Raw genomic sequence first — 7604 nt, forward strand, 5'->3', positions numbered from 1 at the left:
ATTTGTAAGTCCATCATCACATGCCTCAGCTTTTTCTAGGCTGTTCTGTTTTTCTCCTATGGTTACAGTCAACAATGATTTTCAGCAGTTAAACTAGGATTTCTTTTCCTGTGGGGCTTTTTCCACTAGAATTATCTTAGTCTTAGAGATCTTACCAAATCTGTAAGCACCCTTACACTTGTAACTAACAACTAAAAGTAGTAAAATACCCTTTCTAACAGTACTTCAGTAAGTCAGGCACTTTCTGATGCTCCCCTCTGCTGCAGTCTTGTGGGCGCCCTGGCTACAACAATCTCTTAGTGAGCCATTGCCCTTTGTGGTCTGTGTGTAATTATCACACTGAAAATATCCTTCTGACCCACACAGAATTGTTGTGTATCTATTCGTTTCTCAGAAAAAATCCCCAGAACCCCAGACTGGCTGAGGCTGGCAGGCCCTCAGGAGCCCAGCAGCTCCAGCCCCTGCCCAAGCAGGGACACCCAGAGCAGGCTGCCCAGGACCATGTCCAGGTGGCTTTGGAAGATCTCCAAGCCTCTCGTCATGGGAGAGGTGCTCCAGTCCATCATCTGACAGCCCTTCGCTGGACTTCCCCCAGTATGTCCATGACTTTCTTGTAATGGGAAGCCCAGAAGTGGACTCAGCACTGCAGGTGAGGCCTCACTAGCACTCAGCAGAGGGGAAGGATCACCTCCCTCAGCCTGCTGGCGAAACTTTGCCTCACACAGCCCAGAACACCGTTAGGCTTCTGGGCAGCAAGGACACGCTTTTCTGCTTTCGAACAAGTACAGGAAGAAAAGAAAAGAAAATGCTATCAAATTAGATGAGCTTCTTTGTAAATTTCCAAATTTGTAGGCTGGAGAGCTAAGTAGATCATATAAATGCCATCCTCGCAGGTTAGTGAGAAGGAAATGTTACAAAGTTTTAATAAAACAGAAAGCCACATTTCTGCTGAGGGAGCACATTATACGTTTTGTGGCTGTTAATAACACTAAGCTGTTACTGGGAGTCAGTAGGGACTTGCTCAATCTGACATTAAATGTGTGGCAGAGTCCATACCCTAGGTGTGACAGACCTTGTGTTTCAAGTACTTGAGCACACTGCTCAAAGGGAACATTTTAAGCACGTAGTGTAAGGATGATTATTTTTGCCTACCAATCTCTTCCAGCTGCTTTAAAGCCTATAATGGAAGTGCTAAAGAGACTCCAAATACAGTTTTGTACCTTTTTAACAAAAATGAGATCCAGCACCAAGACTGCACGTCTCCAGCAGAGGCAGGCTGGACACTCTGCATTCAGCCCACTCCTCCAGAATAAGTTGGATAGTTTGAACATTTTCTAGCCCTGTAAAAGCAATGTTTCCTTGATGTCATCTTCCTTGTCACAGCATCGACATACCAGCCCATGTGGGAGGCTGGTGGCATGGTGGCCTGGAGGGCACTGCTGCCTGTGAGAGCAATTAATCCCTTGCTGAGCGCCCCTCCAAAAGGACTTCAGGAATGGATGAGGAACCACTTTAGGGGTGGTATAAATTTATCAGAAGGCAGCTGTTTGCTGCTGGGTGCTTTTTTTGTGGGGGGAGAGATGTGCAGTCCTGCAGCTGCCAAGCCATGCCACTTGCTCCTTGGAGAGGCTGTCCCCAAGGTGGCCCTGGAGCTGGCTGAGCTCTTGGGCTTGCGAGTGACAGGAGGACAGCTCCGGGCAGCCAGCTTGCAAGCGGCCACACCGGCTCTGGGGAATGCTGCCTGGAGCAGCAGCGTGTGGGGATTTCTAAATTAGCTTTAGTAAAGCAGATTTATGATCTTTAGAGGGAAAATGCGGATTTTTCTATAGTCTGTGGACTGGCGAATAATTCTTGAAAATTTTAAATAGAAACAAAACCTGTGTGCATTCTAGCCACAATTACCCATATTTCCCCAAGCTTTAGTTGCTTAGAAAATTGTGGGAAAAGATGCGAAATCATCTTTGAATAGGGCCTTTTCTTCAAATGAGTGTCAGGACGAGCACTTGGAAACCCCCTTCAGTCAACCTTTTTGGGGCGGCTCCCGCAAAGCAGTCACCAAGCAGCTAATTGCATGACTCGCGTTACAGGAGCTGCAGAGTAACTGAGCTAGCCACATGGTGGAGCCAGTTTTGGAGAGAGGAAGGTCAAAACATCCCAAAAGGTGCTGCTGGCTTTAGAAGAGATGTTGCTGCTTGTGCTCTCCCAGACAGAAGTGAGCAGCAGGTCTTCACACGGAGAGCAGGCCCGGTTCTCAGCAGGGGAGGGATTTAGGTTGCTGCTTTGCAAAGGTAAATAGGGGGGGCTTGGATGCCGGCAGGCATGGGACCCCAACTACAGACCCAACTGCTATAACAAAACCATAAGATTTGCAAACTTTTTTTCATTTTCTTGGTGCATGAACACCGTGGCTAATTTCCACCTGGGAAGTATTTCCACAGGACTTCAGACACAAGCCAAGGATGTGCTTGTGACGGTTTCTACAGCCACCACCCTCTGTGACCATGAAGCATCCGTCCTGCAGCATCGCCTGTTCCCAGCAGGAGAGGATGGCTGCAGCAGCTCTTTTGGGGTAATTTCCACCTTCACTGGGGGAAAATCCTCCGAAGGCTGCTGGTTCTCAAGCAAGCAGTACGGAGCCGCCGTTTGGAGGCTGGGCCCGCAGGTGGCAGCACGGCACCTTCATAACATCGCAGAGTCATAGAATGGCTCGGGTTGGAAGGGACCTTAAAAGATCGTCTCTTTCCAGCCCCCTGCCATGGGTAAGGATGCCACCCACCACATCAGGTTGCCCAGAGCCTCATCCAGCCTGGCCTTGAACATCTCCAGTGCTGCAGGCACCGTGCTCCCTTCTGCAGGCCATAAATTGCCCATCTCTGTCTTTCCCCTCGAGGTAATCACGTATTCACACTCCTTCCCCTCTCCTCCCCCCCAGACACTTCATTTTAAGGGAGCAACAGTGTTTTTGCTGGAGTCTCATTCCCGTTATCCTTTTTTAATTTTTTTTTTTTTTTTTTTTTTTTTAGAGAGAGGTCTAAAGGGCTGCGAGCCGTGAGTGAGCACAATGAGTGTCCCTTAGGGAAAGGGAGTAGTGGGGATGTTGTTAGTTCCTATTGAGGGGCGATGCCAAAACTTCACAGGATCAGGCTTTATATGACCGGACATATTTAGCGTTTCAGCAGTACTGTAAATGAGGATGTGCCTTTTCCTGTGATTGTCAGCCTTCGATGGAACTCTTGGTATGTGGTGAATAATATTACAATACTGTACTTTCTTAAACATAGAGGACATAATAAAGTCCCACCCACAAAGGTCAGATGCATCTGACTCACTGTCGTTAAGAGTTAAGAGACTTCCATTTATTCTAACAATAACTTGTTTAAAATATGAAGTCAATTAATTTCTTGCCTTTGTGGAAGTTGTCATTTTACTATGGCAGGGACAATGCAGAGTTCTGGAGTCAAGCTAAAAACAGAGGACAGATATTATTGGATCAGATGGTCATTTAAGATAAATTAAAGCTACTTTGATGAAATCAGTGAAATATTATTTACATTTACTAATTGTATATTTACTAGCTGCCCCATATATTTAGAAACAGATATGTCTTTAAAGTATGCTTGCTAAACCAATAATTTTAGAGATTATAGGAATAACACCATTGAAATTCAGTATTGTTAGGTATTTTGCTTGCTCATTTTATCACAGTGAATCAGCTTAGACAAAAAGTTACAGTTCTCACTTTTATATCACTCTTACTGTCTGGAGCTTTTGCAGAAGCACAGTACAGGTCCACTGTATTTATATCTGCATTGCATTGGAATATTTATGGGGTCTCATCAGGAGAAAAAGAGCTTGAACCATCATCACAAATAGCAATGTAATCATTATTAATGAAAGATATTAGCAAAAAGTAATCTATCATTATTTTTTTGACTGATAATTCTATGCATTGAAAGCCTTTTGTGTGTAATTAGTTTCCCAGTTTTACTGATACGGTCACTTAGACCCAGATCTTCATAGAATCATCAGGGTGGAAAAGACCTTCACGATCATCAAGCCTAACCATCAACACGACCTACTGAGTCCCATTGCTAAACCATGTCCCTTAATGCCACGTGCACACATCTCTTGCATTTCAGTTTTGAAATCTAGGACAAGCCCATGTTTGTTATTAAGTACCTAAATATCTTTTTGGAGTCAGACATTCATCTCCTGATAATACAAACTCATTAATCTGTACCTAACCCTGTTACAGTGAAAAGGCTGTTTGTCAATCTATAAAAGAAAAAGCAATGAAAAGCAAAACTTCTTTCTCACTCTTTAAATAACAAAAGTGGGCAGAAAGCTTACATCCAGCAGTGCAAAGGATATCAGCCAAGTCCAGATTGATTTATCACTGAATAGCCTGTGAGTAGATTTAAGAATCAGCTGGGACTGCGTGTGTGTATTATATGACTTTTCTTTCATGCTCGCGTGAGAGAGCCATATCAGCTCACATTACTCTGTGTGGTACTGATGAAAGTGCTGCATAACTGAAGCAAAAGATTTCAGCAGCATCTGGCAGTTAATAGTAAAGCTCAAAAAAGTAGGAAGAACAATGCCTGAAAGTGACTTCCCAAATTATTTTTCAGATCTCTGCCATTTTTTCTTCTCAAGCTGAAGGGGAGAGGGCAGGGTTCAATACAACATCAGAATGAGTCTAAATCTTGTTCATGATTGATTTTGCTGTCTTACTTACATAACCCACCTAATCCTGCCACTCAGCTCTGTAAATCACAGCCCACAGCCTTCTCCTAAGGCATCAACCCCAAGGATCATGATGAAAAGAAAATCTCATTACTGATCAGCAGAGCAAGTGGTAAAGAATGGAAAGTAAAGAGAATTATAACTTTGACACCTAGATTGAATCAATTTTATCTTCATTTTTGTCCCATGTTTATTCTTACACACACAAAAACATAATGCCAGAGGGAAGGGGAATGAAGAAGAACTGGGATACAGTGACCAGAGGAGCTGGAGGGCTGGGCACCATGCTTATTCATGTATCCCCAGTTAAACCCACAAATAAATAGAGAGGATTTACAAAGAGATTATTGAAGTCTCCAAAAGAGAGGTCTCATGGGCATATCCTGGCCAGTAATATCAACGGGAGGCACCTCTAAAAAATCTACTTTTATTTATTAGACCTAAGTAGTAGCTGAGCTCTTCTGACAATTTATCCCTAATTGGGAGACTGAGCATCTGGGAAATCTGACCCTGCACACCCTCCCTTGGCATCTGGGAGGTGTGGTTTTGTCTTCAACTCTTTGTGTGGAAAGCAAAGGCAGTGCTGAAAATATTCACAGGGGGCAGGGAGAGGCCTTGATTCAGTCATCCCTGCACTGAAAATGGTTGGGGTTTTACGCCAGCAAATTCAGTCTTGCTTCTTCAGACAGTTGCTTTCTGAAGGAAAATTTGCTCTGCACTGAGATTGCAAGGAGAGATGGTGACTGAGCGTGTGGGGAGGAAGAAGGAAGCCCAAGCAGAAGGCAGCCGGTTATTCGCAGGAGCCTCTCAAGGTGTTTGGGGAAGCAGTGCTAACTACACGTCTGCTGTCCTCTGGCCACATGCACCCAGAGAAGAGCTCCCCTGGGGGAAGGGCCAAGCCAGAGGCTCAAACCGGCCCCTGCAAACTTCGAGGGCGAAGGAGAGTCTCCTGGTTGTGGAACACCATCCTGCCTATGCTGTCCGTCACTGTAGAACTTGATCCAGCCCCTGGCAGAGCAGGGGCCTGGGACTGTTGTTCCAGCTGGATGGAGGCAATGCCATTAGAGCACGCATGACCCCATCTCTCTTCGACCAGCTCTGATTAGGAACCTAGTGTTTTGCAGCAGTAGCAGAACAAATGCAATCAGGAAGGCCACGTGAAATCAATTTCTGTTTAATTATTCATTGCCTATCTCTGTGCGGTACTGAGGAAATCATTCAAAACCCTGTAATACCCAGCTACTTTCAGCTGCCTTCCTGAAGGTAAGCATGTGACTCTGCTTTCAATTGCTACTGTAAATATACAATTATTTATAAACTACCTCACAGGGACCATATGGTCCTCTTTTGAATAAAAATGCACAGACAGAACCGAAAAAATCTGTGAAAGAGAGGCATAGTAAATTGATATGTAGCATACCATCTGCTTCCATGTGCGAACGATGTTATAACAAACTGCAGGAGGCACAGCTAAGGCAACTGGAGAGAGCCAACTCCTTTACAGTGTTTGCAGATCTTCTGACGGTCTTCTGCCTAGTATCAGTTTTGTGTTGTCATTTGCTGTGGCACTACACCAAGAAAGCCATATTGGCTAACTTCTGCATGCTTAGGACTGACACCCATCTGTGGCTTCCCCTGATTAGCTGATGAGCACCCCAGAGTACCCCATTCTGATGGCTTTGATTTTTATGAAGTTTATAAAACACACTGGGTATTACCAATCAAGCAGGCTAAAGTTTAAAATACTTCTGACAATGTTTATCCTGTAAAATGTCAAGAAAACTGATGTAGGACTTCTCATTTGTTGAAATATTTTCCATACAGAACTGAAACTTATTACAGATTTGTTCAGATGCTGTTAGAATCACATTTGTGTTAGATCTCACCTGTGCCAAAGGACTCATGAAGGTTGAACATCTCTGTTTTATATTATCACTGTTTTAATATCAGGATGCCAGCGGTGCATGTGTCAAATGGAAGCATTTGAGCAAAGCCTTCACCGTAGCTGTTGTTCTTGATGCCATGCAGGTTGTGGTGTGCAGCCTTGCATGAGTCGCTGGTGATAAAAGTAGGGGGCACCTCAGCAGAAGTAAAAGGGCAGCACGGGTGGCTATGGATGTGAATGCATTGCCCTTGTACTTTGTTTGGTATTACAGGAGCCAGATTGTTGGCTGTCCCTCAAAAGCACGAAGGAAATGGCTGAAAAATGATGGCTTTATTATCACATGAAAAGAGTGATGTGGATGACAAGTGGGACTGCCCACCCTAGCACCAGCACTGTGCACCTGGCCATGGTTTGGTGAGCTGGCCTGGCACATGCTGCGTGTTGCTTCTGCTCTCACATGGGTCAAGAGCTGGGCTGGGGGCTGAGGAGCCAGCCCTGCCCGTCCCGTCTGCTGTGAGATGTGGCCCCTGCACATGGCCGTGGCTGGAGCCTCAGGTCTGCACTGCCCCAGCGGGAATCCAGCTGTGGTCACACCAGCCTGGGGCAGGGAGAAGTGCATAAATTATTTTGTAAAAGCTCAGAAAATAATAATTTTCAATAAAAAGGCAGAGGGAATGAACATTTTAAGAATAAACACAATGCACATTACCTGAGTTATTACAATATTATTCATAATAAAATTACTATTATCACTAATATTATTAAAATGCATTCAAATTGTTCAGGGTTTGACACTGAAATTCCAACCACAGGGCAGACGTTGAGTCAGACAGAAAATGACAGAAGTGTTAAAAAGGGAGATATAAATAAACTGAATTATCTTACACTCTTCCTCTGCCCTCCTCTGGGTGCCCAAATGCAGAGCAGCAGCTTCCCTTGCCTGGTCAGCTCTGAGGAAGTGCTGGGTCTCCCA

The 7604-nt window shown here is 44.6% G+C and overlaps 1 long non-coding RNA gene across 1 annotated transcript; it reads left to right on the forward strand.

Annotated features, from left to right (window-relative positions):
• The first annotated feature begins 2398 nt into the window (after positions 1-2398).
• Positions 2399-7246, forward strand: LOC118246848 (uncharacterized). Its single transcript, XR_004778236.2, has 3 exons — positions 2399-2890; positions 3024-6009; positions 6903-7246. It is a non-coding gene; the product is annotated as an uncharacterized LOC118246848 (long non-coding RNA).
• The last annotated feature ends 358 nt before the right edge of the window (positions 7247-7604 follow it).

The sequence above is a fragment of the Cygnus atratus genome, chromosome 1 (assembly GCF_013377495.2).
Source record: "Cygnus atratus isolate AKBS03 ecotype Queensland, Australia chromosome 1, CAtr_DNAZoo_HiC_assembly, whole genome shotgun sequence".
Taxonomy (NCBI): Eukaryota; Metazoa; Chordata; class Aves; order Anseriformes; family Anatidae; genus Cygnus; species Cygnus atratus.